At 49.4% G+C, this 8,041-nt stretch overlaps 1 pseudogene across 1 annotated transcript; it reads left to right on the top strand.

Annotated features, from left to right (window-relative positions):
• Positions 1-4,060: 4,060 nt before the first annotated feature.
• On the top strand, positions 4,061-4,404 carry LOC307102321 (cyclin-dependent kinase 2-associated protein 1-like; annotated as a pseudogene). Its single transcript has one exon. The product of its transcript is annotated as a cyclin-dependent kinase 2-associated protein 1-like (transcript).
• Positions 4,405-8,041: the final 3,637 nt, after the last annotated feature.

Below are 8,041 nucleotides of genomic sequence, written 5' to 3'. Positions count from 1 at the left end.
GTTGAATAGAGTCCATCCTTGGGTTCATATGCTTTTTTTCTTGTTGGGAGCAGAAACACTGGATGAGCTTCATCCTGTGTGCATCCAGAGGGGCCGCTGTCATCTTCCCCATACTTTGGAAGATCAAGTTATATATACTAGGTCTGTGCCTGTCTGATTCCCATCTTCCTGTCTCTCTCTTTGTCTCCTATGGCTGATCTCCGTGCCACCATCATGTGGAGAAATACTGCCCAAGGGATCAGCTGACTAAGATTTTAGGCCTCCTCCCAGTCTGTACCACACCCCTCAGCCCCAGCTTTACTGAGCTGTAATGGACAAATAACCTGCCTATACCCTTAAGTAGAGGTGTGACTCTAGACAAGTTTTTCCACTCCTCTGCACTTGGATCTTCCCAGCTGCAGAAGAGGGATAGAAGGTCAGACTTTGATCATTAAAAGGATGTTGATGATCAACTACTAAGTCTTACAAATGGGTTTTTTGAGGCTGAAACTAGGTGATTAAAAGATGCTCTGAAAAGTATAAAGTACTTCCCAAATGAAAAAGTTAGATGGTTATGACTGGACTATGGTCTTGTTGGGGTTTATAGATCTTATAACTATGTAAACAACTCCCTTCTGACTTTGGGATAGTGCCACCTATTATAGGAAGAATATATTTAAAAGACCTTTCAGTTTACATTTTAAAACTCAATGTGCAGATTTCAAGAAGACATTTGCATCACAGATAAATGATTGGTAACCAAAATATATAAAGATCTATATCCTATATAATCCTATGTAATAAAGAGGTAATATGCAAATTGACTGTCACTCCAACACACAAGATGGCCGCCCCCATGTGGTCAAAGATGGCCGCCCCCATGTGGACACAAGATGGCCACCACAAGATGGCCTGCAGGGGAGGGTAGTTGTGGGTGATCAGGCCAGCAGGGGAGGGCAGTTGGGAGGGACCAGGCCTGCAGGAGAGGGCAGTTGGGGGGAGACCAGGCCTGCAAGGGAGGGCAGTTGGGGGAGACCAGGCCTGCAAGGGAGGGCAGTTGGGGGGGGACCAGGCCTGTATGGGAGGGCAGTTGGGGGGGACCCAGGCCTGCAGGGGAGGACAGTTGGGGGCAACTGGGCCTGCAGGGGAGGGCAGTTGGGAGCGACCAGGACTGCAGGGGAGGGCAGTTGGGAGTGACCAGGCCGGCAGGGGAGGGCAGTTAGGGGCAATTGGGCTGGCAGGGGAGCAGTTAGGTGTCGATCAGGCTGGCTGGGGAGTGGTTAGGGGGTGATCAGGCTGGCAGGCAGAAGCAGTTAGGGGCAATCAGGCAGGCAGGCAGGCGAATGGTTGGGAGCCAGCAGTCCTGGATTGTGAGAGGGATGTCTGACTGTGGAATTGGGCCTAAACAGGCAGTCGGACATCCCTTGAGGGGTCCCAAATTGGAGAGGGTGCAAGCTGGGCTGAGGGACACACACCCCCCCGCGCACAAATTTCGTGCACTGGGCCTCTAGTCTACACTAATAAAAGAGAAAGATGCAAATTGACCATACCTCTGCAATGCCTACCAGCCAATAAGGAAGGAATATTCAAATTAGAAGGACAAAGATGGCAGCGGTCCCACCGCCCAGCCGCTCCAGGTGCTGAGCAGCTGGGCAGGGAAGAACGCCTGCTAGGAGAGGGAGGGCAGGGGGTGAAGGGATCTACAGGAGTGGCACTCCAGTTGCAGCAAAGACAAAGATGGCAGACCCCAGCTGGAGTCTGCAGCAAAGACCGCAGACTCCGGCTGGAGTCTGCAGCAAAGACAAAGACAGGAGACTCTGGCCAAAATCTGCAGTGAAGAGGGAAGACTCTGGCCAGAGTCTGCAGCGTAGATGGCAGACTTCAGCTGGAGTCTGCAGTGAAGACGAAGATGGCAGACTCTAGCCAGAGTCTGCAGCAAAGGCGGCAGACTCCAGCCAGAATGAAGGCGGAAGGCCGAGGTCCCAGGTGCCGGAGGAAAACCGGTGCCGGAAGCCATGGGAAGGAAGGCCTATTGCACGAATTTCGTGCACTGGGCCTCTAGTCCTATTTAATAAAGGGGGAATATGCTAATTGACCATCACTCCATCACAAAGATGGCTGCACCCACAGCTGAGGCCAAGTTCCCATAAGGAGCCTTAACGAGCAATCAGCAGGGACCTGAGGCTATGCCCTCCCCCGCCCCTGTGGGGCTTGACAGGGGACCTCAGGCCGCGCTCCCCACCCTGGCATCAGGCTGGGGGACCTCAGGCTGCACCCCCTGCCCCAGCGCCAGGCCAGGGGACCTCAGGCTGCACCGCCCACCCGGCAGGGCTTGACGGGGGACTTCAAGGTGCGCTTCCCATCCTGGTGCTGCACTAGGGGACCTCAGGCTGCTCCCCCTGCCCTAGTGCCAGGCCGGGGGACCTCAGGCCACGCCCCCCACCAGGTGGTGCTTGACAGGGGACCTCAGGCCATGCCCCCCACCCCAGCACCGGGCCAGGGGACCTGAGGCTGCACCCCCTGCCTGGCTGGGCTTAACAGGGGACCTCAGGCCATGCCCCCCACCCAGCGGGGCTTGACAGGGGATCTCAGGCTGTGTCCCCCACCTGGCGGGGCTTGACGGAGGACCTCAAGGCATGCCCCCCATCCCTGTTTGGGATGGGGGACCTCAGGCCACACCCCCCATCCTGGCACCGGGCCATGGGACTTGAGGCTATGCCCCCTGCCCCATAGGGCTTGACAAGGGTGGGACTGGCCAGGTCTGGATCTAGCCCAATGCGGGGGGCTGGCTGGGTCTGGGTCTCACATGATTTTGATGTGCATGTGGGTGGGCGGGGACTTGACTCTGGGTCCCTTGGTGAGCCCCAGACTCTGACAGGAGGAAGGTTTTCATATACATTTTACTAATTTTCTTTCATCTCTGACACTTCTATTATAAAGGGCAAATAGCAATATTAAATTATTTCCTCTAATTTTTTTTAAATATATTTTTTATTGATTTTTTACAGAGAGGAAGGGAGAGGGATAGAAAGCTAGAAACATCGATGAGAGAGAAGCATTGATCAGCTGCCTCCTGCACACTCCCTACTGGGTATGTGCCCGCAACCAAGGTACATGCCCTTGACCGGAATCGAACCTGGGACCTTTCAGTCCACAGGCTGACGCTCTATCCACTGAGCCAAACCGGTTTTGGCTATTTCCTCTAATTAATCCCCTTTTAATGTGCATGAATTTTGTGCACCGGGTGACTAGTGTGTGTGTGTGTGTGTGTGTGTGTGTATATTAGAGAAATATGCTAATTAGTCTGGAACACCGTAATGGGTCACAACCATAACAGGTCCCGACCAGACAGGAGGAGGTTGTTCAGGCAGCATCGGGTGCGGGGCAGACCCGGGGACTGGCTTCCTTAGTAGTCCTGCAGGTTGAATCTGAAGAGGTCAGGCCAGGCACCAACGGAGCAGCACTGCTGGCACTTGAATGTGAGCAGACAGAAGGAACAAAGACCTTTAAGGCCTGTCCAAGGCGGGTTTGCGTTTAAAACGAAGTGGGGTGGTCCGGGGCTGCGCGGCACTGACAGCCACGGCAGTCTCCGCGTCAGCAGCGCAGCTGCGGCTGGGAGTGTGGGGAGTGAGCGCCATGCAAACCGGAGGCTTTGGCTGCGAATGGTCAGCTAATTTCAGCTCCGAGGCGGGCGCGATCAGGGAAGCTGGTGGGACCTTCACAAAAAAGAGAAGGCTGAAGAGGAACGATACTTCGAGAGCGGACTAAAGAACAGCTGGCAGCCTTGAAGAAACAACATGAGGAAGAGATCACTCATCATAAAAAGGAGATTGAGCGTCTGCAGAAAGAAATTCAGTGGCACAAGCAGAACATCAAGAAACTGAAAGATCATGATTCTGCCGCGGTGTCAGGGTGAGGGACAGCCATATTTGGCGGTGTGGCCGAGCTGTCAACAACAAAAAGTGTGCGCGGGAGCTTGGCGGGCGCACGGACGCTGGCCCGCCTCGCCGCTGCCCGGCCTCCCTGATGCCTCGCGGGGCCTGCACCCCACTGCCCGGGGGGGTGGGGGGGGGGGAAGGGGATGTCTTATAAACTGAACTTGACCGCGCACATGCCCGCCACCTCCCTCAATGCCGCTGGGAGCATCCACCCGACTTCCACCAGCATGGCAACGTCCTCCCAGTAACCGGCAGCTGCTGAGTGACTACCGACCACCATCTCTAGGCTACACGCAGGGAACAGCCAGGTGCCCCAGAGCAAATATGCTGAGCTGCTGGCCATCATCAAAGAGCTGGGGAAGGAGATTCGACCCACCTACATGCGGGCAGCAAGAGCGAGATGGAGAGACTGAAACGAGGCATCATCCACGCCAGAGGGCTGGTTCAGGTGTGCTTGGCCGAGATGGAACCGAAGGCCAGGTCCTAGCCTCCGAGTCAACGCAAAAGGCTTTCCATCTTCTTCCAAGAAGTGACAGCTCATGCCTGTCCCCTCCCCCCCCTCCTCCCTGCGCGCCTTCAGATGAAACTTGGTTTCAAAATGGTAACAGCTTGATTTCTCCTCCCCGTGCCCCTCCCGTGGTTCGTCAGGCTCCAAACCTCCTGTCGCTGAGATGGAGAGGAGATTTTTGCAGTTATTAGGTTTACATATTAGTTAGGAACTACCCAGGGTGTTTTGTGTTTGTTTTTTTTTAAAGCATTGATTTACATGATGCACGTCAGTTACCTATCACAGCAAACCGTAGTTGGCCTCCCAGATACCGGTGTTTCTCTTCTGGATACATTTCTGTTACTCACATTGTTCTTTGTTTCTCTTCTGAGCTGATCCAACTCTGAGGGTTTGTTTCAGCAAGTCCTGAGGCAGCGCTTTAGTAGCCAGTGCCCGTTTGCCACACAGTATAAATTCTGCTCAATGTAACTTTTTTTTAAAAATATTATTTCCATTCTTTCTTTTAAAAAAATATATTTTATTGATTTTTTACAGAGAGGAAGAGAGAGGGATAGAGAGTTAGAAACATCGATGAGAGAGAAACATCGATCAGCTGCCTCTTGTACACCCCCTACTGGGGATGTGCCTGCAACCAAGGTACATGCCCTTGACCAGAATCCAACCTGGGACCCTTGAGTCCGCAGGCTGACGCTCTCTCTATCCACTGAGCCAAACCGGTTTCGGCTGTAACTTTTTTTTTTTGCTTAAGCATTTGCGTGACTATTAGTACTTTGAAGTCAATCTTTAAAATGCACAAGTTATAAATACAGAAGAAAGAGCAACTTATCGAACCTCACCTGATAAGGACCCCTGAAATTTCCCCTAAGGATGTATGTAGATTTCAGTTCTGCCTTTCCCATCAGTGGATACAAACATTGGAAGAAAGTGACTAATAGTGTTTGCATCTTTGTATGTATTTATTACTTGATGTAATAAAGCTTATTTTCATTAACAACAACAACAACAAAAAGAAAATGAAAGATCATGCTGATGATTAAGTGCACACAGTTCCCCATAGAATGGCTACGTACTGTCCACTTCTATGAAGACATAGTTCTGATAACTAATATCTATCTATCTTCCAACAGATTATAATAAATTGTGATCAGTGGGAAACACAAACAAACAAACAAAACACACATACACACACACAAAAACAAGTGGGGTGACCTCGGAATTACCCAAGTGCGCCCCCAACCCCTTCACCTGCCTAGACGCCTAGGTCCCTTTACAGCTGGGCTGAGCCCAGTGCTACCCAGTGGCCTGGACAGCAGGCCTGACCGCCTCTCTGGTTTGGCCCAAATATCTGAAGTTCGCATTAGTTGCCGACTTAAGAAATTGGAGCGTTCACGTAAAATCAGGATTCCCCACTTCTCTTCCCAAAGTGGCCGATTGGGCTACCAACCAAGGGTGGTCTGTGTCATGTCAACCCTTAGAGGAGCCCCCAGCTTGGGGGTGTGGTGAGGAGGAAGCTATCCGTGCAGACAGCTCAGTTGTGTAAACTCCCGCTGACTGTGGCACAGCCCAACAGTGTGGCCGCTCAACTGTGACACAGCACAGCCATGAAACAGTGCGGCTGTTAAACGAGGCCCCTCTCCAGCTTTCAGGGGGCTCCACCTGCTCCAACCCAGTGCACCCCACTCTGCCCCAGTGAGACAGCTTCAGTGTTTCATCTCCAGCAGACAGAAAATGTCCCAGCAGAAAGGGAAAGTGTAGCCATGGCCTGTGTTGCTCAGTGGATAGAGCCTCTGCCTGAGGACTGAAGGGCTTAGAGTTCAATTCCCAGTCAGGGCACATGCCTGGGTTGTGGGCTTGATCCCCAGTGTGGGGCGTGCAGGAGGCAGCCAATCAATGATTCTCTCTCACCATTGATGTTTCTATCTCCCTCCCTCTCTGAAATCAATCTATACTAATAAAAGGGAAATATGCTAATTAGACCGAACAACTTCCAGGTGACTTTCTAGATGTCCTTTTGGACAAAGCCATGGTGGTGGGGCTGAGGCAGAGGCAGTTAGGGGCGATCAGGCCAGCTGGCAGGTTCCAGATTGCTAAACCAGCAGTCGGACATCCCCCAAGGGGTCCCCGATTGGAGAGGGTGCAGGCTGGGCTGAGGGACCCCCAATCCTCCCATGCACAAATTTCGTGCACCGGGCCACTAGTCTTTTATAAATCATTAAGAAAAAGATTAACAACCCAATAGGAAACAAACAAACAAACAAATAAAAAACAGGCAAAGACTATGAAGAGGAAATTTACAAAAGAAGAAGCCTCAAATGTCCTTTGACACGACATTTGGTAACAAATGGCAAAAAAATGATACCATTATATACCATTAGCTTGACAAATATTAAAAGGTCTGACAGTTTCCTTTTTCCCCATTTTTAAATCATTTTTTATTTTTCAGTTTTAGTTGATATACATTATTATATTAGTTTCAGGTGTACAACCAGTGATTAGACATTATATGACTTACTAAATAATCATCCCATAAATAGTTATTAGAATATTATTGACTATATTCCTTATGCTGTACTTTACATCCCTATGACTATTCTGTAACAACCAATTTGTACTTGCCAACCACTTCACATTTTTCACCCATTTCTCCTAACCTTCCTCCCATCAAAATACAATCTGTATCTATGAATCTGTTTCTGTTCTGCTTGTTTGTTTATTTTGTTTTTTAGATTCAATTGTTGATAGATACGTATTTATTGCCATTTTATTGTTCATATATTTTTTCTTCTTAAAGAAGTCCCTTTAACATTTCACATAATACTGGTTTGGTGGTGATGGACTCCTTTAGCTTTTTCTTGTCTGGAAAGGTCCTTTTTAAAAATATGTTTTTATTGATTTTAGAGAGAGAGGGAAGGAGAGGGGGAAGAGAGAGAGAAACATGGATCTGTTTTCCCCACGCCTCCTACTGGAGATTGAGCCCACACTTGGGCATGTGTCCTAACTAGGAATCAAACCAGAGACCCTTTGGTGCATGGGATGGTGCTCAATCAATTGAACCACATTGGCCAGGGCTTGGAAGCTCTTTATCTGTCCTTAGATTCTAAACAATAGCTTTGCTGGGTAGAGCAATCATGGCTGTAGGTCCTTGCTTTTCATCACTTTGATTATTTCTTGCCAATCCCTTCTGACCTGCAAAGTTTCTGTTGAGAAATCCACTGATAGTCTATGGGAGCTCCCTTGTAGGTAACTAACTGCTTTTCTCTAGCTGCTTTTAATATTCTTTCTTTGTCTTTAACCTTTTACATTTTAATTATGATGTGCCTTCATGTGGATCTCTTTGGGTTCATCCTGTTTGGTACTCTCTGCACTTCCTGGACTTGTATGTCTATTTCCTTCACCAAGTTAAGGAAGTTTTTGGTCATTATTTTTTTTCAAATAGGTTTTCAATTTCTTGCTCTCTCTCTCCTCCTTCCAGCACTCCCATGATGAGAATGTTGGCATGCTTGAAGTTGTTCCAGAGGCTCCTTCCACTATACTCATTAATTTGGATTCTTTTTTCTTTTTGATGTTCTGATTGGGTGTTTTTTGCTTCCTTATATTAAAAATTGCTGATTTGATT

This window comes from Cnephaeus nilssonii, assembly GCF_951640355.1.
Source record: "Cnephaeus nilssonii genome assembly, chromosome: 1".
Classification (NCBI taxonomy): domain Eukaryota; kingdom Metazoa; phylum Chordata; class Mammalia; order Chiroptera; family Vespertilionidae; genus Cnephaeus; species Cnephaeus nilssonii.
The sequence above is the reverse complement of the archived record's forward strand: the minus strand, read 5'-3'. Positions and strand labels throughout refer to the sequence as shown.